Raw genomic sequence first — 22,831 nt, 5'->3', positions numbered from 1 at the left:
TGGAGTGAGTCGGCGTGGTTCCCCTCCTGCCCTCAGGAGGGTCGAGCCCCGGCGCGATAGATTACACTCCCTTATTATGTTGCTTGGCAGCTGCCTGGTTTATCCAGTCCTTGCAGGAAGAGCAGCCCGTTTCAGCTAGCTGGTGGGGGCTTGGAACCAAGGTGGACGGGCAGCCCCCCATCAGCTCCCCGCCCCCCTAAGTTCCCTGTGCTCCGTTAGCTGGGGCTGGGTTTGTAAGAAAAGGTTCCCGACTAGTAGTTATGAGGGAGACAAGGTCCCCATTTTCAGGGGCTGCTCAGTTCTCTGGCCAGGAGCAGTGTGTCCTCTGCAGCAGAAGGCTAGATCCAGGAGAATGGCTGCAGGTGGAGAGTTGCTTGCCTTCCTCCTGTGTTTCTCTGTTCTCTAGTACGTTGGCCAACACACACCCTCTCTATGCTGGCCTTTCCTTATGCTGTCTCCCTTCTTAGGACATGGGGAGGTGTGCTAGGTGTGCATCCCCACAGGTTAGGTCTTGGAAGCCCTGGAGGAGTAGGAGGGGACGAAAACCATGTTGGGCAGTAGGTGTTAAAGTGGAGTGGTGACTGTTGGTGTTAACTCGGTCTCTGTTCGTCGAGTGGGGCTGATGTAGATGGGATGGAAGAGGGAGGCAGGGATGAGGCCAAGATTTCAAGCACCAATAGAGCTGTGTGTAGTTATGGCTCATGCTTGGCTTTTGCAGCTGCGCTTTCAGAGGAATTGTCCAGGAGTCCCAGCCCAAGGAGAAACTGGCAGAAGTGGATCTGAGCAGCTTGGACATCCTTCCTTCTAAGGAGACATGAACAGTCCTCAGCTTTCTGCCTTCTGAAGAACTGCCTGTGAGTAAGTGGTCAGTGCTTTCAATTCCTTATCTGTACTTGCTGTAGTTTTCTTCAAAGGCCATGTGCTTCCTCGTTGGGTACCGGGCACAGTGGTATTAAGGCTGGGGAAGGGACAGGAGTCTCCTGAGCAAAGTGACCATTTTGGGTGCAGTTACAATGGGTCCTGTCTAGTTGTAGGTGTAAAGTAGTAACGGGAGATGGTTTGAGGGCGGAGCTGTGGGATACAGGAGATGTGAAATGAAGAGACTATGCGACATTGCAGACCGAGATGCTATTTTTTTTTGCTTTTTCTCCCCTCTGCTGGGTTTAGTACTAAGGAATAAGAAGTCACACGTCAGAGTCTACTGCCCTCATGCGATGGCAAGTGAGTGAGAGCAGCGAGCCTGTGAGCATTGTTCAGGCCAGGCAAGAGCCGTACATCTGGGAGCCGAGGAGATGCTACTGTCAGTGAGATAAGTGTCTGTTTTGCTGAGGGTTCTGCTCACGGCCGAACTGACTCCAGGTAGAGACACCCTGTTAGCTGGGGCTGGGTTTGTAAGAAAAGGTTCCTGACTAGCTGTGGATACGAGGGAGACAAGGTCCCCGTTTTCAGGGGCTGCTCATTTTTGTATCCACAAGCAGTGTGTCCTCTGCAAGAGAAAGTTGGATCCAGGGGGATGCCTCGAGCTGGCGAGTTCCTTCTCCTCCTCCTGCGTTTCTCTCCCTCCCTCCCTCCCTCTCTTTTCTGTACTGTGTTGGCCAACACACACTCTCTTTCCCTCTGTCTGTGTCCTTGCCTCTCCCTGTGCTTTCTCCCGTTCTAGGACACGGGGAGGTGTGGATCCCCACAGGCTAGGTCTCGGGAGCCAGGAAGAAGTAGGAGGGGATGAAAATTATGTGGGGTCGTGGGTGCGAGAGTGGAGGCAGGTATTGTAAAATATCTAGCACGGTAGCATGTTGGACAGTGATGGCTCTTCCATAGGTGGTTTGCTGTTCTTGCAGAGGCCCGCTCAAGGCCAATGGAGCCGCCCCAGACAGAGGAGAAGCATCTGGAGGAACCAGACCTGCACAATCTAGATGTTTTTCACTTGGCAGTGGAGCTAAGGAGTGCTCTCGTGATATTCGAGGAGCAGGTGTGTGTTTTTGTGAAATCTCTCTCTATCCAGTATCTGCTGTGATAGACCCAGGCCAGTTGGGAACAGCAGAGTAGTAGAAGGGAGATAAACCTGCCACTGGATAAGTAGTTTTCTGTTCCCTGAGTGACCAGAGCAGGGGCTGCTCCAGGCTAATGAGAACACCTGACTCCAATTAACCTGCTAAGAGTCAGGTGAGGCTGTTAAGCATGTGACTCTAATTAAGCAGTCGGTGTTTGGAATCCCTCATCTGTACTCGCTTCAGTTTTGTTCAGAGGCTGTGAATTTCCTCGTTGAACACGATGCTCTGTGGGTTTAGTACCAAGGGAAAAGAAGTGGAGGGTCAGAGTCTGCTCCCCTCATGCGATGGAAAGCAAGTAAGAGCGGGGAGACGGCGAACATTACTGATGCCCGGCAAGAGCTGTCCAGCTTGGAGCCGAGTAGCCGTCACTGTCAGTGAGATAAGTGTCTTGTTAGGTGAGGGCTCTGCTCACTTCTCACTTGGCTTCAGGTACGGATGCCCAGTTAGCTACGGCTCGGTGTGTAACAAAATGAGCTGTGGATATGTGGGAGACAAGGTCCCCATTTTCAGCATCAGCTCATTTCTCTGTTCACAAGTGGTGTGTCCTCTGCAGAAAAGCTTGGATCCAGGAGGATGATTCCAGGTGAGGAGTTGCTTGCCTTCCTCCTGTGGTAATCTCTCTCTCTCTCTCTTTTCTCTCTGTGTTGGCCAACACACTCTGTCTAAATCTGTCCTTGCCTCATTTTGCATTGTCTTGCTTCATGGCACATGGGCAGGTGTGCTAGGTGTGCTCCCCACAGGCTTGGGTCTCGGGAGTAATGAAGAAGTAGGAGGGGACAAAAATTATGTGGGGTAGAAGGGATGAGAGTGGATTGGAGACTGTCGGTTTTGAGTCGATCTGTGTTCATCAGGTGGGGCTGATGTAAATGGAATGGCAGAGGGAGCGAGAGATTAGGGCAAGATTTCACACACTTTCACAACTGTGTAATGCTGGATCATGCATGGCTTTTGCAGCTGCGCTGGTACAGGAATTGTCCAGGAACCCTACCCGGAGGAGAGACTCTCAGAAGTGAACCTGATCAGCCTGAACATTCTTCTAAGCAGACATGAACAGTCCTCAGCTTTCTCCCTCCTGCATAAATGGCTGTGAGTAAGCGCTGTACTTTTATTCACAGGCCGTGTGCTTCCTCGTTGGGTACAAGGCTCTGTGGGATTAAGGCTAGGGAGTGGCCAGAGTCTCCTGAGAAAGTGACTATATTTTGGGTGCCGTTACAATGGGTATCTTCGACTTGCAGTTGTAAAGCAGTAATGGGAGATGGGTTGAGGGTGAAGCTCTGGGATACGGGAGATGGGAAATGAAGAGACTATGCGACATTGCAGATGGAGATGCTATTTTTTTTTTTTCCCTCCTCTGCTGGATTTGATACCAAAGAAAAAGAAGTCATTGCCAGTCTACTGCCCTCATGTGATGGAAAGCGAGCGAGAGCGATGAGACCCGTGAGCATGTTGATGCCACGCAAAAGCCGTCCATCTGGCAGCAGAAGAGCCGTCGCTGTCAGTGAGATAAGTGTCTGTTTTGGTGAGGGCTCTGCTCATGGCCCACATTGACGCTGGTAGGGATGCCCCGTTAGCTAGGGCTGGGTTTGTAAGAAAAGGTTCCTGACTAGCTGTGGTTGTAAGAGAGACAAGGTTCCCAATTTCAGGGGCTGATGATTCCTCTGGTCAGGAGCAGTGTGACCTACGCAGCAGAAGGTAGCATCTAGAGGATGACTCCAGGTGTCGAGTTACTTGCCTTCCTCCCATGTTTCTCTGTCTTCTCTATTGTGTTGGCCAACACTCTCGCTCTTTCATTCACCCTTCCTTGCCTTTCCTGGTGCCGTCTCCCTACGTAGGACGCGGGAAAAGGGTGCTAGGTGTGTATCCGCACAGTCTACGTCTTTGGGACCCATGAAAAATTAGGAGGGTATGAAAATCATGGATATTAGTGGGTGCCACAGTGGAGCAGTGCCTGTGGGTGTTGACTTGGTCTTTAATCATCGCCTGGGGCTGATGTAGACCAAATGAGAGAGGGAGGCAGAGATTAGGGCAAGATTTCACATACCTTCAGAGCTTTGTGTAATGCTGATTCATCCTTGGCTTTTGCAACTGCACTGGCAGAGGAATTGTCCAGGAGCGCTGTCTGGAGGAGAGACTCTCAAAAGTGGACCTGAACATCCTTCTAAGCAGACATGAACAGTCCTCAGCTTTCTGCGTCCTGCATAACTGGCTGTGAGTAAGCGGTCGGTGCCAGTGGAATACCTCATCTATACTCGGTGTAGTATTCTTCACAGGCCGTGTGTCTCCTTGTTGGGTGCGGGGCTCTGTGGTATTAAGGCTGGGGAGGGGCCAGAGTCTGCTACGCAGAGTAACTATGTTGGGTGCTGTTGCAAGGGCTGCTTTTTGGTTGTAATGCTAAAGGTGTAATGGGAAGAGTGTTGAGGGCGGAGCTCCCCCATGTGGGAGAGGGGAAAAGAAGAGCCAATGTGACATTTGCCTACTGAGATGGTAACTTGCTTGTTTTTCTCCTTGTGCGGGGTTTAGTACCAAGGGAAAAGAAGTCAAGTATCAGTCTACTGTCCTCATGCGAAGGAAAGCGAGACCGACGAGACCGCGATCATTGTCGAAATCAGGCATTAGCTGTACATCTGGGAGCGGAGCAGTCACCGCTGTCAGTGAGATAAATGTCTGGTTTGGTGAGGGATCTGCTCATGGCCCACCTGGCTCCAGGTAGGGATGCCCCATTAGCTGGGGCTGGGTTTGTAAGAAAAGATTCCTGACTAGCTGCTGTTATGAGGGAGACAAGGTCCCCATTTTCAGGGGCTGGTTATTGGTCTGTTGACAAGCAGTGTGTCCTTGGCAGCAGAAGGTTGGATCCAGGGGGATGAATCCAGCTGGTGAGTTTCTTGACTTGCTCTTTCTCTCTCTGTCTCTTCTCTAGTGTGTTGGCCAACACTTTTTCTCTGTCTATGTCCTTTCATCTCCTTGTGCTGTCTCCCCTCATAGCACATGGGCAGGTGTGTTACGTGTGCATCCCCACAGGCTAGGTCTTGTGAGCTATCAACAAGTAAGAGGGGATGAAAATCATGCAGAGTAGTGGGCACTAGAGTGGAGTGTAGACTGTCGATGTTGACTTGGTTACTGTTCATCAAGTGGGGCTGATGTAGATGGGATGGGAGAGGGAGGCGGGCATGAGGGCAAGATTAAATGCACTAATAGAGCTCTGTGTAGTGATAATGGTACTTAATTGCCTTTATTAGTTTGCAGAGGAATCATCCAGGAGCCCTCGCCGGACGAGAATATGCAGAAGTGGACCTCAGCAGCCTGGACATCCTTTTAAGGAGACATGAATATTCCTCATCTTTCTGCCTTTTGCATAACTGCCTGTGAGTAAGAGATGAGCACTTTCAATTCCTCACCTCTGCTCGCTGTAGTTTTCTTCACAGGCCGTGTGCTTCCTCGTTTGTTATGAGACTCTGGGATTAAGGCTGGGGAAGGGACAAGAATCTCCTGAACAAAGTGACTATTTTGGGACCAAGTGTCCTTAGATTTCCAGAAAGCCTTTGATAAGGTCCTTCACCAAAGGCTCTTATGAAAATAAAGTTATCACTGGAAAAGAGTGAAGATCCTTTCATGGATTGAGAACTGCTTAAAAGACAGGGAACAAAGGGTAGGAATTAATGGTAAATTTTCAGAATGGAGAGGGGTAACTAGTTGTGTTCCCCAAGGGTCAATGCTAGGACAAATCCTATTCAATTTATTCGTAAATAATCTGGAGAAAGGTGAGGTGGCAAAGATAGCAGATGATACTAAATTGCTCAAGATAGTTTATGGGATTTTTTTTAGTTATTCAGTGTTCATTGGATTTAACTAAGTGATTGGGCAACAAAATGGCAAATGAAATTTCGTGTGGATAAATGTGAAGTAATGCACATTGGAAAAAACAACCCCAACTATACATAAAATATGATGGGGGGCTAATTTAGCTACAACTAATCAGGAAAGAGATCTTAGGGTCATCGTGGATAGTTTTCCGAAGATGTCCACGCAGTGTGCAGCGGCAGTCAAAAAAGCAAACAGGATGTTTGGAATCATTAAAAGAGGAATAGAGAATAAGGCAGAGAATATCTTGCTGTCCTTATATAAATCCATGGTACTCCCACATCTTGAATACTGGGTACAGATGTGGTCTCCTCATCTCAAAAAAGATAAGAAAAGGCATTAGAAAAGGTTCAGAGAAGGGCAACTAAAATGATTAGGGGTTCAGAATGGATCCCATATGAGGAGAGATTAAAGAGGCTAGGACTTTGCAGCTTGGAAAAGAGGAGATTAAGGGGGCATATGATAGAGGTATATAAAATCACGAGAGGTGTGGAAAAAGTGAATAAGGAAAAATAAGTTTACTTCCTATAATATAAGAACTAGGGGCCACCAAATGAAATTAATGGGCAGCAGGTTTAAAATAAATAAAAGGAAGTTCTTCTTCACGCAGCGCACAGTCAACCTGTGGAACTCGTGAAGGCCAGGACTATAACAGGGTTTAAAAAAGAACTGGATAAATTCATAGAGGTTAGGTCCATTAATGGCTATTAGCCAGGATGGGTAAGGAATGATGTCCCTAGCCTCTGTTTTTCAGAGGGTGGAGATGGATGGCAGGAGAGAGATCACTTGATAATTACCCGTTGGGTTAATTCCCTCTGGGGTACCTGGCAATGGCCAGGATACTGGGCTGGATGGATCTTTTGTTCTAAGCCAGTTTGGCCATTCTTATGTTTTTATGGGTGCCTTTACAATGGGTGCCTTTCAGTTGAAATTGTAAAGTAGTAAAGGGAGATGGGTTGAGGGCTGGGATACGGGAGACGTGAAATGAAGAGACTACGTGACATTGCAGTTGGAGATGCTAATTTTTTTTTGTTTCCCTCCCTCTGCTGAGATTAGTACTAAGGAAAAAGAAGTCACGGTCAGAGTCTACTGTCCTCATGCGATGGAAAGTGAGCGAGAGTGACGAGACCACGAGCATTGTCAAAATCAAGCATTAGGCATGCATCTGGGAGCGGAGCAGCTACTTCTGTCAGTGAGATAAGTGTCTGTTCTGGTGAGAGCTCTGCTCATGGCCCATCTGGCTCCAGGTAGGGACGTCTTGTTAGTTGGGCCTGGGTTTGTAACAAAATGTTCATGACTAGCTGTGGTTATGAGGGAGACTGGGTCCCCATTTTCAGGGTCTGCTCATTTCTCTGCTGACAAGCGATGTGTCCTCTGCAGAAAAGGTAGGTTCCAGGTGGAGAGTTGCTTGCCTTCCTCCCGTGTTTTTCTCTCTCTCTCTTCTCTAGTGTTGGCCAACACACTCTGTCAGTCTGTCCTTGCCTCTTTTTCTGCTGTTTCACTTCATTGCACACAGGCAGGTGAGTTAGCTGTGTATCCCCAGAGGCCAGGTCTCGGGAAGCATGGCGAAGTAGGAGAGGACGAAAATAATGCGGGGAAGTGTGTGTGAGAGTGGAGGCAGGTACTGGAAGGGCTTGTGCACCTGTAGTATTTTTGGCAGTGATGGCTCTTCCATAGGTGGTTTGCTGTTCTTGCAGAGGGCAGCGGAGCATCTGCAGGAAGCGGACCTGCACAATCTAGCTGTTTCGCTTTGCAGTGGAGCCGAGGAGCGCTCTTGTAATGTTGGAGGAGCAGGTGCGTGTTTTTGTGAAATGATATTTCTCTATCCAGTATCTGCATAGTGAGGTGCCTCGTGGAGAGCAGAGAGATGCTTCTCCTATCCATGGGATGGGTCCTGGGGAAGGTCCAGCTCTGCCTGTGGCTGGCAGTGGTCTGGGATTGTCCCTTTCCTAGAGGGCTGTAGCTCCTTAGGAGTGGTGAGTACTTTAGGCCCTGGGTAAGCTGAAGAAGAATAAAGGAGGGAGCAGCAGCCAGTGACGTGTGTCTCCGTTGTTCTTCCATGCACAAATGGTGTCCTAGCTTACAAGTGTTCGTTCTCTCTCTCTCTCTCTCTCTCCAGTCGTACTGAGATTGGTCAGATGAGAGATCGGCCAACCTGTGGCAGAGACCAAGGAAGGAACAGCCACCCGGAACCATCCCTAGGGATGGAAGCCGGACAATGATCTGCAGAGTAAGAGCAAATGGAAACTTGCTGAAGTTCAGTATTGAGGGAGGGCTGCAAATACTCTTGTCAGTGGAGAGAATTTGTGAGTATGAGGAGGGCCCCTGAGGAAAAGCCTCAGCATCTCACGGGGGCACGATAAGCTCGGGGGAATCCTTTGTGCCCTCTCAAGGAATTGTCAGGTGCTATGGAGTCTTCCCAAAGTGCGATAACTCTCTTTGTGGAGAGCCAGGAAGGTGACTACAGGTGCTGAGTTTGCCTCCTTCCTGTACGTGTATCTCTGCTCTCATATGTTGGCCAACATGTGCGCGCTCTCTTTCTGTCTCTCTCCTTGTCTCCTTGCATAGAACATGGGCAATGGTGGATGCTCACAGTCTAGGGCTGGAGAGCCTGCATCCCACTGGGGCATTGGGAGGGGGAAGAGAAGCATGATGGGTACTAGATCCTCCATTGGTAGTGGTGGGGGTGACTGTGGGAGTTGACTCTGACTCTGTTCATCAAGTGGGGCTGATGTACGGTGGGTGGGAGAGGGAGGGCGGCGTCTCACACACCAATAGAACTTTGGGCAGTGATGGCCCCTGTGATGGGTTGGATCACAGACACCCCCCCGGGAGCTGACAACTGATGTGCCAAGTCTACCTCTGCCCCTGCTTTCCCTGCTAGCTCAGGACTCTAGCACCCTCTTGCTGAGCCAGATACTCCCATCTGCTCCAACATAGACCCAGGGTCTGAATTACTTGCCCCAAAGCTGCAGGTTGACCTGAAAACAGCTCACAGAAGTGTGCTTGTCTTTAGCACTCAGATGCCCAACTCCCAATGGTGTACAAACACAAATAAATCCGTTTTACCCTGCATAAAGCTTATACGGAGTAAACTCAAACATAGTTCATCCTCTATAACACGGATAGAGAGAGATGCACAGCTGTTTGCCCCCCCTCCAGGTTAACTCTGGGTTAATTAATAAGTAAAAAGTGATTTTATCAATATGGAAAGTAGGATTTAAGTGGTTCCAAATAGTAACAGACAGAACAAAGTGAGTCACCAAGCGAATTAAAAAGCACAAATCTGTCTAATCAAACTGAACACAGATAATCTCACCCTCAGAGATGCTTCAGTAAGTTTTTTTCCTCAGACTGGACCCCATCCAGGCTTGGGCACAATTCTTTCCCTGGTACAGCTCTTGTTCCAGCTCAGGTGGTAGCTAGGGGATTCTTCATGACTCCATGGAGCTATAAAGGTGTAATGGGAGATGGGAGAACAACCACGTACACAACACTGCAGATTCCGATAATAACTTCTGTTTTTCCCTCTTCTCTTGTGCTTAGTACCACGGAGAAAGAAGTGAAGGGTAAGAGCCCACCCCCGTTGTGAGATGGAAAGCACCAAGAGCCGGGAGACCACAAGTGTTGTCGATGCCAGCCTATGGCGATGCCGTCGATCTGGGAGTGGAGCAGCCGTCACCATCAGTGAGATAAGTGTCTGGTTTGGGGAGGACTCCGGTAACGGCCCATCTGCCTCCAGGCTGAGACTTGTCATTAGCTGGGGCTCGGTTTGTAGGAAAAGATTCCTGACCTGCTGTGGTTATGAGGGAGACAAGGTCCCCATTTTCAGGGGCTGGTCTTTTCTCTATCCACAAACAGTGTGTCCTATGCAGCAGAAGGTTGGATCGAGGAGGATGACTCCAGCTGTTGAGTTTCTTGACTCCATCCCACATTTTTCTCTCTCTCTCCTCTAATGTGTTGGCCAACACACACTGTCTCTCTCTCTTTTTCTCTGTCCTTGCCTCTCCTTGTGCTGTCTCCTTCAGAGGACACGGGCAGGTGTGTTAGGTGTGCATCCCCACAGGCTAGGTCTTGTGAGCTATGAACAAGTAGGGGACCGAAAAGATGCAGGACAGTGGGCGCTAGAGTGGAGCAGTGACTGTGGGTGTTGACTGAGTCTCTGCTCTAGTGGGGCTGATGTGGATGGGATGGGAGAGGGAGGCAGGGATGAGGGCAAGATTTCACGCATCAATTGTATTTTGTGTAGCGATGGCTCTTGCTTGGCTTATTTGCTGCACTTGCAGAGAAATCATCGGGGAGCAGCAGCAGGAGGAGAAACTAGTAGACGCGGACCTGGGCAGCCTGGACATCCTTCTAAGCACAGATTAACAGTCCTCAGCTTTCTGCCTTCCACGTAACTGGCTGTGAGTAAGCGGTCGGTGCTTCGAATTCCTCATCTGTTCTCGCTCCAGTTTTGTTCCTGGTCGGGTACATGGCTCTGTGGGGTTAAGAGGAGGGAAAGGCACAAGTCTCCTGTGCAGAGTGGCTGTTTTGAGTGTAGGTGCAACAGGCTGCTTTCTAGTTGTGGTCCTGAAGGTGTAATGGAAGAAGGGTTATGGGTGGAGGTCTGGGGTGCGGTAAATGGGAGAAGAACTTATGTGATGTTGCCAACTGAGATGCTAACTCGTTTGTTTCTCCTCCACCCCCTTGTGCTGGGTTCAGGACCAAGAGAAAAGAAGTGGAGGGTCAGCGTCGGCTCACCTCACATTACGGAAAGCGAGTGAGAGCGACGAGATCGCAAGCATTTTGGATGCCAGGCAAGAGCTGTCCAGCTGGGAGCCGAGCAGCCGCCACTGTCAATGAGATAAGTATCTGTTTTGGTGATTGCTCTGCTCACTGCCCACCTGAATCCAGATACAAATGCCCCATTAGCTGGGACTGGGTTTGTAACAAAATATTCCTGACTAGGTGTGGTTCTGAAGGAGACAAGGTCCCCATTTTCAGGGGCTGCTCATTTCTTTGTTCACAAGCGCTGTGTCCTCTGCAGAAAAAGTTGGATCCAGGAGGTTGATTCCAGGTGGCGAGTTGCTTGCCTTCCTCCTGTGTTTTTTTTTTTTCTGTCTCTCTCTCTCCTCCAGTACGTTGGCCAACACACATCCTTTCTCTTTCTGTCCTTGCTTTTCCTTGTGCTGTCTCCCTTCGTACGACACGAGCACGTGTGCTCGGTGTGCATCCCCACAGGGTAGGTCTCGGGGGGCCATGATGAAGTAGGAGGGGACGAAAATTGTGCAAGGTAGCGGGCGCGGGAGTGGAGGGGTGACTGTCAGTGTTAACTTGGTCTCTGTTCATCAAGTTTGGCAGATGTAGATGGGCTGGAAGAGGGAGGCAGGGATGAGGGCAAGATTTCAAGCATCAGTAGAGATGTGTGTAGTGATGGCTCATGCTTGGCTTTTGCAAATCCATTTCCAGAGGAATTTCCCAGGAGCCGTAGCCGGAGAAGAGGTTGGCAGATGTGGACATGAGGAAACTGAACATCCTTCTGAGCAGACACGAACAGTCCTCGGCTTTCTGCTTCCCACATAACTGGCTGTGAGTTAGCTGTCGGTGCTTTGAATTCCTCATCTGTTCTTGCTGTACTTTTCTTCACATGCCGTGTGCTTCCTCGTTGGGCATGAGGCTCTTTGGCATTAAGGTGGGGGAAGGGCCAAGAGTCTCCTGAGCAAAGTGACTATTTTGGGTTACAATGGGTCCCTTCTAGTTGCAGGTGTAAAGTAGTGATGGGAGATGGGTTGAGGGCAGAACCGTGGGATAGAGGAGCTGTAAAATGAAGAGACTACGTGACATTGCAGACGGAGATGCTGTTTTCTTTTTTTGCTTTTCTCCCCTCTGCTGGGTTTAGTACCAAGGAAAAAGAAGTCACACGTCGGAGTCTACTGCCCTCATGCGATGGACAGTGAGTGAGAGCAGCGAGCCTGTGAGCATTGTTCATGCCAGGCAAGAGCTGTCCATCTGGGAGCCGAGCAGAAGCCATTGTCACTGAGAAGTGTTTGGTTTGGTGATTGCTCTGCTCACAGCTCAGCTCCTGGTAGGGACACCCCATTAGCAAGGTCTGGGTTTGTAAGAAAAGGTTCCTAACTAGTGGTTATGAAGGAGACAAGGTCCCCATTTTCAGGGACTGGTCACTTCTCTGGCCAGGAGGGGTGTGTCCTCTGCAGCAGAAGGTTCGATCCAGGGGGAAGACTCCAGCTCTTGAGTTTCTAGACTCCCTCCCATGTTTTTTTTTCTCTCTCTCTCTCTCCCCTCTAATGTGTTGGCCAACACACACTCTGTCTGTCTGTCTCTCACTCTGTCTCTGTCCTTGCTTCTTCTTGTGCTGTCTCCCTTCATAGGACATGGATAGGAGTGCTAGGTGTGCATCCCCACAGGCTAGATCTCGGGAGCTATGAAAAATAGGAGATGAAAATCATGCAGGGTATTGGGCGCTAGAGTGGAGCGGTGTCTGTGGATGTTGACTCAGTCTCTGTTCATCGAGTCAAGCGGGTGTAGATGGGATGGGAGAGGGAAGCAGGGATGAGGGCAAGATTAAATGCACCAGTAGTGCTGTGTGTAGTGATGGTACTTAATTGACTTTATTAGTTTGCAGAGGAATCATCCAGGAGCCCTCACCGAACGAGAATATGCAGAAGTGGATGTGAGCAGCCTGGACATCCTTCTAAGGAGACCTCAACAGTCCTCAGGTTTCTGCCTTCTGCCTAACTGGCTGTGAGTAAGCAGTGAGTGCTTTGAATTTTTGTACTCACTGTAATTTTCTTCATAGGCCATTTCCTTCCTTGTTTGGTATGGGGCACTGTGGGATTAAGGCTGGGGAAGAGACCAGAGTCATACTTGCCAACTTTCACTGGGTAGATAAGAACCCTGAATTCACAATATTCCAAAAATCAAGCTAATCCTATTTCAAATAAGGCCAAAACAAGCCAATTCCTAAGAACCCCAACACTCAATGACTAGATCTCTCCTGGCGTGCAGTCTGGGACTGTGGTGGGTCCGCTGTGCACCCCGACTCTCTCTCCCCCCTTTGCCCCTGCTTGCCGGAAGTAGCAAGCTACAACGAGCAATAAGTTACAGGCCAAAACCAAGCCCGATTTGTATGTTTTGTTTTCCCCCTTGAGATTTGGTGTGTGTGTGACCAGAGTCTGCTGTGCAAAGTGACTATTTCGGGTGTCGTTGCAAGGGGTGCTTTCTACTTGCAGTCCTACCGGTGTAATGGGAATAGGGTTGAGGGCGGAGCCCCACTGTGTGCGGGAGAGGAAAATAAGAGCCTACCCAAAGTTGCTGACTGAAAGGGTAACTGGTTTGTTTTTCCCCCTTGTGCTGGGTTTAGTAGCAAGAGAAAAGAAGTCACAGGCCAGAGTCTACTGCCCTCGTGCAATGGAAAGAGAGCAAGAGCGATGAGTCTGCAAGCGTTGTTGATGCGACGCAGAAGGCGTCCATCTGGGAGCGGAACCGCCACCACTCTCAATGAGATAAGTGTCTTCTTTGGTGATCGCTCTGCTCAAGGCCCATCTTGCTCCCGGTAGGGACGCCCCGTTAGCTGGGGCTGGGTTTGTAAGAAAAGGTTCCTGACTAGTTGTGGTTACAAGGGAGACGATGTCCCCATTTTCAGGGGCTGCTCATGTCTCTGGCCAGGACCAGTGTGTCCTCCGCAGCATATTAGATTCAGGGGGATGACTCCAGCTGGTGAGTTTCTTGACTCCCTCCCACGTTTTTCTCTCTCTCTCCTCTAATGTGTTGGCCAACACACACTCTCTGTCTCTCACTCTCTCTGTCCTTGCCTCTTCTTGTGCTGCCTTCCTTCGTAGGACACGGGCAGGTGTGTTAGGTATGCATCCCCACAGGCTAGGTCTTGTGAGCTATGAACAAGTAGGGGACCAAAATGATGCAGGTCAGTGGGCGCTAGAGTGAAGCGGTGACTGTGGGTGTTGACTGAGTCTCTGCTCTAGCGGGGCTGATGTGGGAGGCAGGGATGAGGGCAAGATTTCACGCACCAATTGAATTTTTTGTAGTGAGGGCTCTTGCTTGGCTTATTTGCTGCACTTGTAGAGGAATTGTCCAGGAGCAGCAGCCAGAGGAGAAATTGGCAGACGTGGGCCTGAGGAGCCTGGACATTCTTCTAAGGAGACATGAACAGTCCTCAGCTTTCTGCCTCGTGCATAACTGGCTGTGGGTAAGTGGTCAGTGCTTGGAATTCCTCATCTGTACTTTCTGTGATTTTCTTCACACTTTGTTTGCTTCCTTGTTGGGTGTGGGGCTCTTTGGGATTAAGGCTGGGGAAAGGACCAGAGTCACAATTGCTAACTTTCACTGGGGAAATAAGCACCCCGACTTTGACAATAAGCCAAAAATCAAGATAAACCCATTTGAAAACAAGGCCAAAACAAGCCAATCCCTAAGAACCCCAACACTCAATGACTAGATCTCCCCTGGCGTGCAGTCTGGGACTGTGGTGGGCCCGCTGTGCACCTCAACTAGCCCTCCCCTTTGCTCCTCCTTGTCCGTGCTTGCTGGAAGCAAAAAGCTACAAGAAGCAATAAGTTACAAGGCAAAAAGAAGCACAATTTCTACGTGTTTTCCCCACAGGTTTGGTGTGTCTGACCAGAGTCATCTGTGCAGAGTGACTGACTATTTCAGGTGTTGTTGCAAGGGGTGCTTTCTACTTGTAATCATAAAGGCGTGATGGGAGGAGGGTTCAGGGCAGAACCCCACCATATGGGAGAGGCAAAAAGAAGCGGCTACCCAACATTGCCAATTAAGATGGTGACTGACTTTTTCCGCTGGATTTAGTACCAAGGGAAAAGAAGTGACAAGTCAGAGTCTACTGCCCCCATACGATGGAAAGTGAGCGAGAGTGATGGGACTGCGAGAATTATTGATGCCTTGAAAAAGCCGTCCAACTGGGAATGGAACAGTCATCGCTGTCAATGAGATAAGTGTCTGTTTTGGTGATTGCTCTGCTCACGGCCCACCTTGCTCCTGAAAGGGATGCCCCGTTTGCTGAGGCTGTGTTTGTAAGAAAAGGTTCCTGCCTAGCTGTGGTTTTGAGAGAGAGAGAAGATTCCCATTTTTAGGGGCTGCTCAGTTTTCTGGCCAGGAGCAGTGTGTCCTACGCAGCAGAAGGTTGCATCTAGGAGAATGAGTCCAAGTGGTGAATTGCTTGCCTTTCCCTCGTGTTTCTCTCTCTCTTTCTCTCCTCTAGTGTGTTGGCCAACACTCTTTCTCAATCTGTCCTTGCTTTTCCTTGTGCTGTCTCCCTTCTTAGGATATCAGCAGGCGAGCTAGGTGTGCACCCCCACAGGTTGTGTCTTGGGAGCCATAAAGAAGTAGGAGGGGACGAAAATCATGCGGGGCAGTCGGTGCGAGACTGGAGCGATGACTGTTGGTGTTGTGGGGCTAAGACAGATCGAAAGTGACGCAGGGAAGAGGGGCTTAATTGGGCTCTATGTAGTGCAGAAGTTCTCAAACTGGGGTTTAGGTCCCGTCAGGGGGCCGCAAGATTGTTATTTGGGGGGTTGTGAAATGTCACCCTCCATACTAAACATCACTTTGCTTCCAGCATTTATAATGGTGTTGAATATACAAAAAGTGTTTTTAATTTATAAGAGGAGGGTCACACTCAGAAGCTTTCTATGTAAAAGGGATCATCAGTACAAAAGGTTGAGAACCACTGGTGTAGTGATAGTTCTTGCTTGCCTTTATTAGTTTGCAGCGGAATTGTGCAGGAGTCTCAGCTGGAGAAGAAGCTGTCAGAAGTGGACCTGAACTGCCTGGACATCCTTCTAAGGAGACATGAACAGTCCTCAGCTTTCTGCATTCTGGATAACTGGCTATGAGTAAGAAGTCAGTGTTTTCAATTCCTTATCTGTACTCACTCTTGTTTCCTTCATAGGCCGTGTGCTTCCTCGTTGGGTACGAGGCTCTTTGGTATTAAGGCTGGGGAAGGGACAAGAGTCTCCTGAGCAAAGTGACTATTTTGGGTGCAGTTAAAATGGGTCCCTTCTAGTTGCAGCTGTAAAGTAGTCATGGGAGATGGGTTGAGGGCGGAGCTGTGGGATACGGGAGATGTGAAATGAAGAGACTACGTGACATTGCAGACGGAGATGGTAATTATATTTTTTTTTCTTCCTTTTACTTCCTTGGTACTAAACCCAGCAGTCACACATCAGAGTCTACTGTCCTCATGCGATGGAAAGTGAGTGAGAGCAGCGAGCCTGTGAGCATTGTTCATGCCAGGCAACAGCCGTCAATGTGGGGGTCGAGCAGACGCCACTGTCAGTGAGATAAGTGTCTGTTTTGCTGAGGGTTCTGCTCACGGCCCATATCAGTTTCTTGCATTTCTCTCTCTCTCTCTCTCTTTTCTAGTGTGTTGGCCAACAATCTGTCTCTGTCCTTGCCTCTCCTTGTGCTGTCTCCTTTCATAGGACACGGGCAGGAGTGCTAGGTGTGCATCTCCACAGGCTAGGTCTCAGGAGCTATGAAGAAGTAGGAGGGGATGAAAATCATGCAGGGTAGTGGGCGCTAGAGTGGAGCGGTGACCGTCAGTGTTGACTCAATCTCTGTTCATCTAGTCGGTCTGATGTAGATGAGATGGGAGAGGGAGGCAGGGATGAGTGCATTCATAGAGCTCTGTGTAGTGACAGTTCTTGCTTGGCTTTATTAGTTTGCAGAGGAATCGTCCAGGAGCCCCAGCCGGATGAGAATGTCAGAAATGGACCTGAGCAGCCTGGACATCCTTCTAAGGAAACAAGAATAGTCCTCCAGTTTCTGCCTTCTGCATAACTGGCTGTGAGTAAAGGCTCAGTGCTTTGAACTCAGTCATCTGTACTCACTGTAGTATTCTTCATTGACCGTGTGGTTTCTTGTTGGGTACAGGGCTCTGTGGGATTAAGGGTGAGGGGCCAGAGTCTGCTGTGCAGAGTGACTCTGTTGGGTGTTGTTGTAAGAGGTGCTTTGTACTTTTAGTCCTAAAGGTGTAATGGGTAGAGGGCGGAACCCCGCCGTGCGTGAGAGGGGAAAAGAAGAGCCTAAGAGACATTTCTGACTGAGACGGTAGCTTACTTGTTTTATCCCCTGGTTTTAGTACCAAGGAAAAAGACATCACATGTCAAAGTCTACTGCCCTTATGAGTGAGAGTGACGAGACTGCGAGCGTTGTTGGTGCCAGGCAGGAGCCGTCCATCTGGGAGCAGAACAGCTGCTACTATCACTGAGATAAGTATCTGTTTTGCTGAGGGTTCTGCTCACGGCCCACCTGGCTACAGGTAGAGACACCCCGTTAGGTGGAGTGGGTTTGTAAGAAAAGGTTCCTGACTAGTTGTGGTTTTGAGGGAGACACGGTCCCCATTTTCAGGGGCTGATTTCTCTGGCCAGGATCGGTGTGTCCTCGGCAGGAGAAGGTTAGATCCATGAGGGATGACTCCAGGTGGTGAGTTGCTTGCCTTCGTCCTCTGTTTCTCTCTCTGTCTTCTCTACTCTACTGTGTTGGCCAACACACTCTCTCTCTCTCTCTCTCTCTCTCGGCTGTCTCCCTTCATAGGGCACGGGCAGGAGTGCTATGTGTGCATCCCCTCAGGCTAGGTCTCGGGAGCTATGAACAAGTAGGAGGGGACGAAATTCATGCATCGTAGTGGGCGCTAGAGTGGAGGGGTGACTGTAGATGTTGACTGTCTCTCTTCAAGTGGGCCTGATGTAGATAGGCAGGGATGAGGGCAAGATTACCTGCACCAATTGAATTTTGTGTAGTGATGGCTCTTGCTTCGCTCATTTCCTGCGCTTGCAGAGGAATTGTCCAGGAGCAGCAGCTGAAGGAGAAAGTGGCAGACGCGGACCTGAGGAGCCTGGACATCCTTCTAAGCAGACATGAAAGGTCCTCAGATTTCTGCCTCCCGCACAACTGGCTGTGAGTAAGCTGTCAGTGCTTGGAATCCCTCATCTGTACTGGCTCCGGTTTTGTTCAGAGGCTCTGAATTTCTTCATTGGACATGGTGCTCTGTGGGATTCAGACGAAGCAAAGGCACAAGTCTTCTGTGCAAAGTGAGTATCTTGGATGTAGGTGCAGTGGGCTGCTTTTTAGTTGTAGTGCTAAAGCTGTAATGGGAGGAGGGTTGAGGGCGGAGCCCTGAGGTGTGGTAGATGGGAGAAGAAGAACCTATGCACGTTGCAGACTGAGATGCTAACTGATTTGTTTTTCCCCCTAGTGCTGGGTTTAGTACCAACTGCAGAGTCAGAGTCCACTCCGCACATGCCATGGAAAGGGAGGGAGAGCTGGGAGATTCTAAGCATTGTTGATGCCAGGGAAGAGCCATCCAGCTGGGAGTGGAGCAAGGACCACTGTCAGTGAGATAAGTGTCTTGTTAGGTGAAGGCTCTGCTGTGGTTACAAGGGAGACAAGGTCCCTATTTTCAGGGGCTGCTCAGTCCTCTGGCCAGTACAGGTGTGTCCTCTGCAGCGGAAGGTTGGATCCAGGAGGATGACTCCAGGTGACAAGTTGCTTGCCTGCCTTCCTCCCATGTTTCTCATTTTCTCTCTCTGTCTCTTTAGTGTGTTGGCCAACACTCTCTCTTAATCTGTCCTGTCCTTTCCTTGTGCCATCTCCCTTCTTAGGACACAGGCAGGCCTGTGAGGTGTGCATCTCCACAGGTTAGGTCTTGAAAGCCCTGGAGTAGTAGGAGGGGACGAAAACCATGCGGGGTAGTGGGTGCGAGAGTGGAGCAGTGACTGTCAGTGTTGAATCGATCTCTGTTCAAGTGGGGCTGATGTAGATGGGTGGAAGAGGGAGGCAGGATTGAGGGCAACATTTCAAGCACCATTAGAACTGTGTGTAGAGATGGCGCATGCTTGGCTTTTGCAGCTGCATTTCCAGAGGAATTGTCCAGGAGCTTGAGCCGGAGGAGAAACTGGCAGAGGTGGATCTGAGCAGCTTGGACATGGTTCTAACCAGACAGGAACAGTCCTCAGCTTTCTGCCTTCTGAACACCTGGCTGTGAGTAAGTGGTCAGTGCTTTCAATTCCTTATCTGTACTCGCTGTAGTTTACTTCACAGGCCTTGTGCTTCCTCCTTGGGTACCGGGCACAGTGGTATTAAGGCTGGGGAAGGGACAGGAGTCTCCTGAGCAAAGTGACTATTTTGGGTGCAGTTACAATGGATCCCTTCTAGTTGCAGATGTATAGTAGTAATAGAAGATGGTTTGATGGCGGAGCCGTGGGATATGGGAGATGAAGAGACTACGTGACATTGCAGATGGAGATGCTAATTTGTTTGTTTTTCTCTCCTCTGCTGGGTATAGTACCAAGGAAAAATAAGTCACATGTCAGAGTCTACTGCCATCATGCAATGGAAAGTGAGTGAGAGCAGCGAGCCTCTGAGCATTGTTCATGCCAGGCAAGAGCCGTTCATTTGGGAGCCAAGCAGATGCCACTGTCAGTGAGATAAGTGTCTGTTTTGCTGAGGGTTCTGTTATCAGCCAATCTGACTCCAGGTACAGACACCCTGTTAGCTGGGGCTGGTTTGTCAGAAGAGTTTCCTGACTAGCTGGGGAGACAAGGTCCCCATTTTCAGGGGCTTGTCATTGCTCTGTTCACAAGCAGTGTGTCCTCCGCAGGAGAAGGTTGGATCCAGGAGGATGACTCCAGATGGTGAGTTACTTGCCTTTCTCCTGTGTTTCTCTCTCTCTCTCTCTCTCTCTTCTCTAGTGTGTTGGCCAACACTCTTTTTCTCTCTCTCTCTGTCTCTGTCCTTGCCTCTCCTTGTGCCGTCTCCCTTCATAGAACAGGGGCAGGAGTGCTAGGTGTGCATCCCCACAGGCTTGGTCTCGGGAGCTATGAACAAGTAGGAGGGGATGAAAATCATGCAGGATAGTGGGCGCCAGAGTGAGGCAGTGTCTGTGGATGTTGACTCAGTCTCTGTTCATTGAGTCTGGCGGATATAGATGGAATGGGAGAGGGAGGCAGGGATGAGGACATTCATAGAGCTCTGTGTAATGATGGTCCTTGCTTGGCTTTATTAGTTTGCAGAGGAATTGTCCAGGAGCCCTCGCCGGAGGAGAATATGCAGAAGTGGATCTGAGAAGCCTGGACATCCTTCTAAGGAGACATGAATAGTCCTCGGGTTTCTGCATAACTGGCTGTTCCTCATCTGTACTTGCTGTAGTTTTCTTCACAGGCCGTGTGCTTCCTCCTTGGGAACGGGGCTCTGTGGCTGGGGAGGGCCCAGAATCTGCTCTGCAGAGTGACTATGTTGGGTGCCATTAAGAGGGCCAATGCAGAGAGGAGAAAAGGGGCCTGAACCCTGATTACAGGATGGTCACCCTTTCTTTAGTAAAATACTCCTTCTTTTTTACTCGGTGTGGGTGGGGCGGGAAGTCCCCAATGTGAAAAGATCTGGAAATGAACAGGTAAGGGAGGGATCCTGCTGAGTGTCTCCTTTCCGATCAATCCTCCATCTCTCAGCGACACCCTTCCGGACTTACCTTCCTACCTCACCAAGAAAATAACTTTGTGCTCCCTAACCAGAAACCAGGGAGAAGGTAGTCTTTTTTTACCAGAAAGGACCCCTCTTCCTTGTGACGCAGTCCTGTTAGTAGGGTTAGGTGCACCCACGTGCTGGCTCCGAATACCACCGCATGTGATTATAACACCTGAACATCAACACATTTCAGAAAGGACCGCCACATCAATCCCTTCGGACGTAGCCCTAGGAATCTCCTCTGTCTATCTCCAAAGAGAGACAAGGCCTGGAATTTGGACACAGCTGAGGGAGCTGTCCGAATCTCTACAGTTGAACACTCATCAGTGCGACGGTGTCTTTCTTGTGCACAAGAAAACAAAGGGTCAAAGTTGTGGTTGGTTGAGCGGTGTAAATTGGGCAGGGCAAAAGGACTTGCGGAAGGATGAGGTGGAAGTGAGGGTGTGAAAGGAGCCCCCCCACCTCACCTGTTCATTTCTAGACGGTGTGACATTTGCATGGTTGGGCCATTTCTTGGCTTTTTTGAGAAAAGGGGCGAATTTTCCCATGGCTTCCACCATCCCCTCACAGCTGCCCCTTCGCCACACTATGTTGCATCTGACCTGGATAGGCCGCAAGTAAGATTTCACTTCAAATCTCAAAGTCCAGTAGAAATAATTGTGGGGGAATTTCCTGTCACTAAGAGAAACAGAAGCTCAAGCCTTCTCAAGGGGTGGGGTGTTACTCAGCCACAGGCACAAAAAGGCTCCCCTAGTTGAAGCGTGCGAGGGATAAGACGTTACAGCCTCGTTACAGGGCAGTCATTTTGCCGGGCATGTCAAAGTGACCTGTGGTTTAATTTGCTTGGCAAAGGAGACCCAAACCTTCCTTACAGGGTGGTCCTTAAGCCAGGGGCGTTCGAATGGGGCAGAGAGAAAAGCGCTGTAAAGGAGAGACCTCCGTTCCCTCAGGAGAGCGTAGTCTCATTGCCCAGCAAGTGCCAGCAGCCCAAGAGGAGCTAGAAAGGGGAGACCTGCACCCTTCTCACAGGGATTGGTCAGTGGCAAAGAGCATTCTAAAGGCTAGGTCCTAAGGAGCTCAAAGCCACAGAGACCTTGTGGTGATCTGCGTGTAATGTAATATCTCATTGTAAGGTGATGTGGCCAGCAAGAGTTAATTAACTCACAAACTGACCTTGACCTGTGGCCAAACTTTAAAGACTGGTTAGGAAGATCTGTAAAGGAATTAGAGGTTTGAAATGCAGCCTGCATTGTTAGAGATAGAAGGGTAAATGTTAGCTCAGGTCTTGTCTATTGCTATAGCTGTGATTCAAAGATCAAAAAAGCAAAATAGGAAGACACTGGAGTGAGATAGCGTTATTGTCTATATCTGGGATGGCAACCTTTCACAAGTGGTGTGCTGAGCCTTCATTTATTCACTCTAAAATTTATTACTGGCACGCGAAACCTTAATGTTTTTCAGAAGGTCTCTTTAGTTTCTGTGTCTATATATTATATAACGAGTGTTGTATTGTAAAATAAACAAGGTTTTCAAAATGTTTAAGTAGCTTCATTTAAAATTAAATTAAAATGTTGATCTTACACCGCTGGCCTGCTCAACCCGCTGCTGGTCTGGGGTTCTGTTCCACTAGGCCGCCAGCAGCCTGTGTGGGGCCCTGCCCACAGACAGAGGGTAGCTACCTTCTCCCTGGTTCTGGCCCATTCTCTTGCTTTCTCTGCACTGAGCTGAGGGTGGGAGTGGACGGAGCACAGGGCTGGGGCTGAAGGGTCTGGCCCAGGAGCTAGAATGAGGGAGGGGGCTCAGGGTTGGGGCAGGAGGTCTGGGTGTGGGGGCACTTACCTGGGCAGCTCCTGTTAGGTGTGAGGGGTGCAGGTGGGAATGTGAGTGGGGGTACAGGAGCTCCCGTTTGGTACTCGGGGTGGGGATGTGCAGGGGTGCAAGAGTCAGGGCAGAGGACTGGGGCCATGTGAGGGGAGTGCAGGTGTCAGGGCGGGGGGGCTGGGTATGTGTGGGGGTGCCACAGTCAGGGCTGGGGTCGGGGGTGAAGGAGTCAACAGAGGGCTGGGTGTGTAAGAGGGAGGTACAGGGCTCAGGGCAGGGGCCTGTGTGTGTGTGTGTGGGGGGGGGTGTCAGGGCTCAGGGCAGAGGGCCTGGGTGACTGCCCCCCTCAGAACCTCCAACCCCCTCTGCTCCTTGTCCCCTAACTACCCCCTCCTGGGACCCCTGCCCCTAACTGCTCCCCAGAACCCTATCCCCTATCTAAGCCTCCCTGTTCTTGTCCCCTGACTGCCCCCCTAGGAGCCTACCCCCTACCTGTCCCCTGACTGCCCCAACCCTTATCCGCACCCCGAGACAGACCCCTGGACTCCCACGCCCCATCCAACCACTCCCCACCCCCGACCCGACCCCCAGCACTCCCGACC

At 50.0% G+C, this 22,831-nt stretch overlaps 1 long non-coding RNA gene across 16 annotated transcripts; it reads left to right on the top strand.

The window, feature by feature from the left end:
- Positions 1–1,682: 1,682 nt before the first annotated feature.
- Positions 1,683–20,009, top strand: LOC120386292. Of its 16 annotated transcripts, none has more exons than XR_005589624.1 (13): positions 1,683–1,969; positions 2,605–2,634; positions 3,006–3,137; positions 3,424–4,259; positions 4,572–4,757; positions 15,648–15,785; positions 16,098–16,216; positions 16,606–16,730; positions 17,026–17,369; positions 17,724–17,977; positions 18,142–18,937; positions 19,231–19,579; positions 19,951–20,009. It is a non-coding gene; the product is annotated as an uncharacterized LOC120386292 (long non-coding RNA). The 16 variants fall into 16 exon arrangements; XR_005589623.1 differs by having other exon boundaries at positions 2,481–2,634; XR_005589626.1 differs by lacking the exon at positions 2,605–2,634.
- The last annotated feature ends 2,822 nt before the right edge of the window (positions 20,010–22,831 follow it).

The sequence above is a fragment of the Mauremys reevesii genome, linkage group 18 (genome assembly GCF_016161935.1).
Source record: "Mauremys reevesii isolate NIE-2019 linkage group 18, ASM1616193v1, whole genome shotgun sequence".
NCBI lineage: Eukaryota > Metazoa > Chordata > Testudines > Geoemydidae > Mauremys > Mauremys reevesii.
Note: the sequence above shows the minus strand (reverse complement) of the source record. Positions and strands in the feature narration are given on the sequence as shown.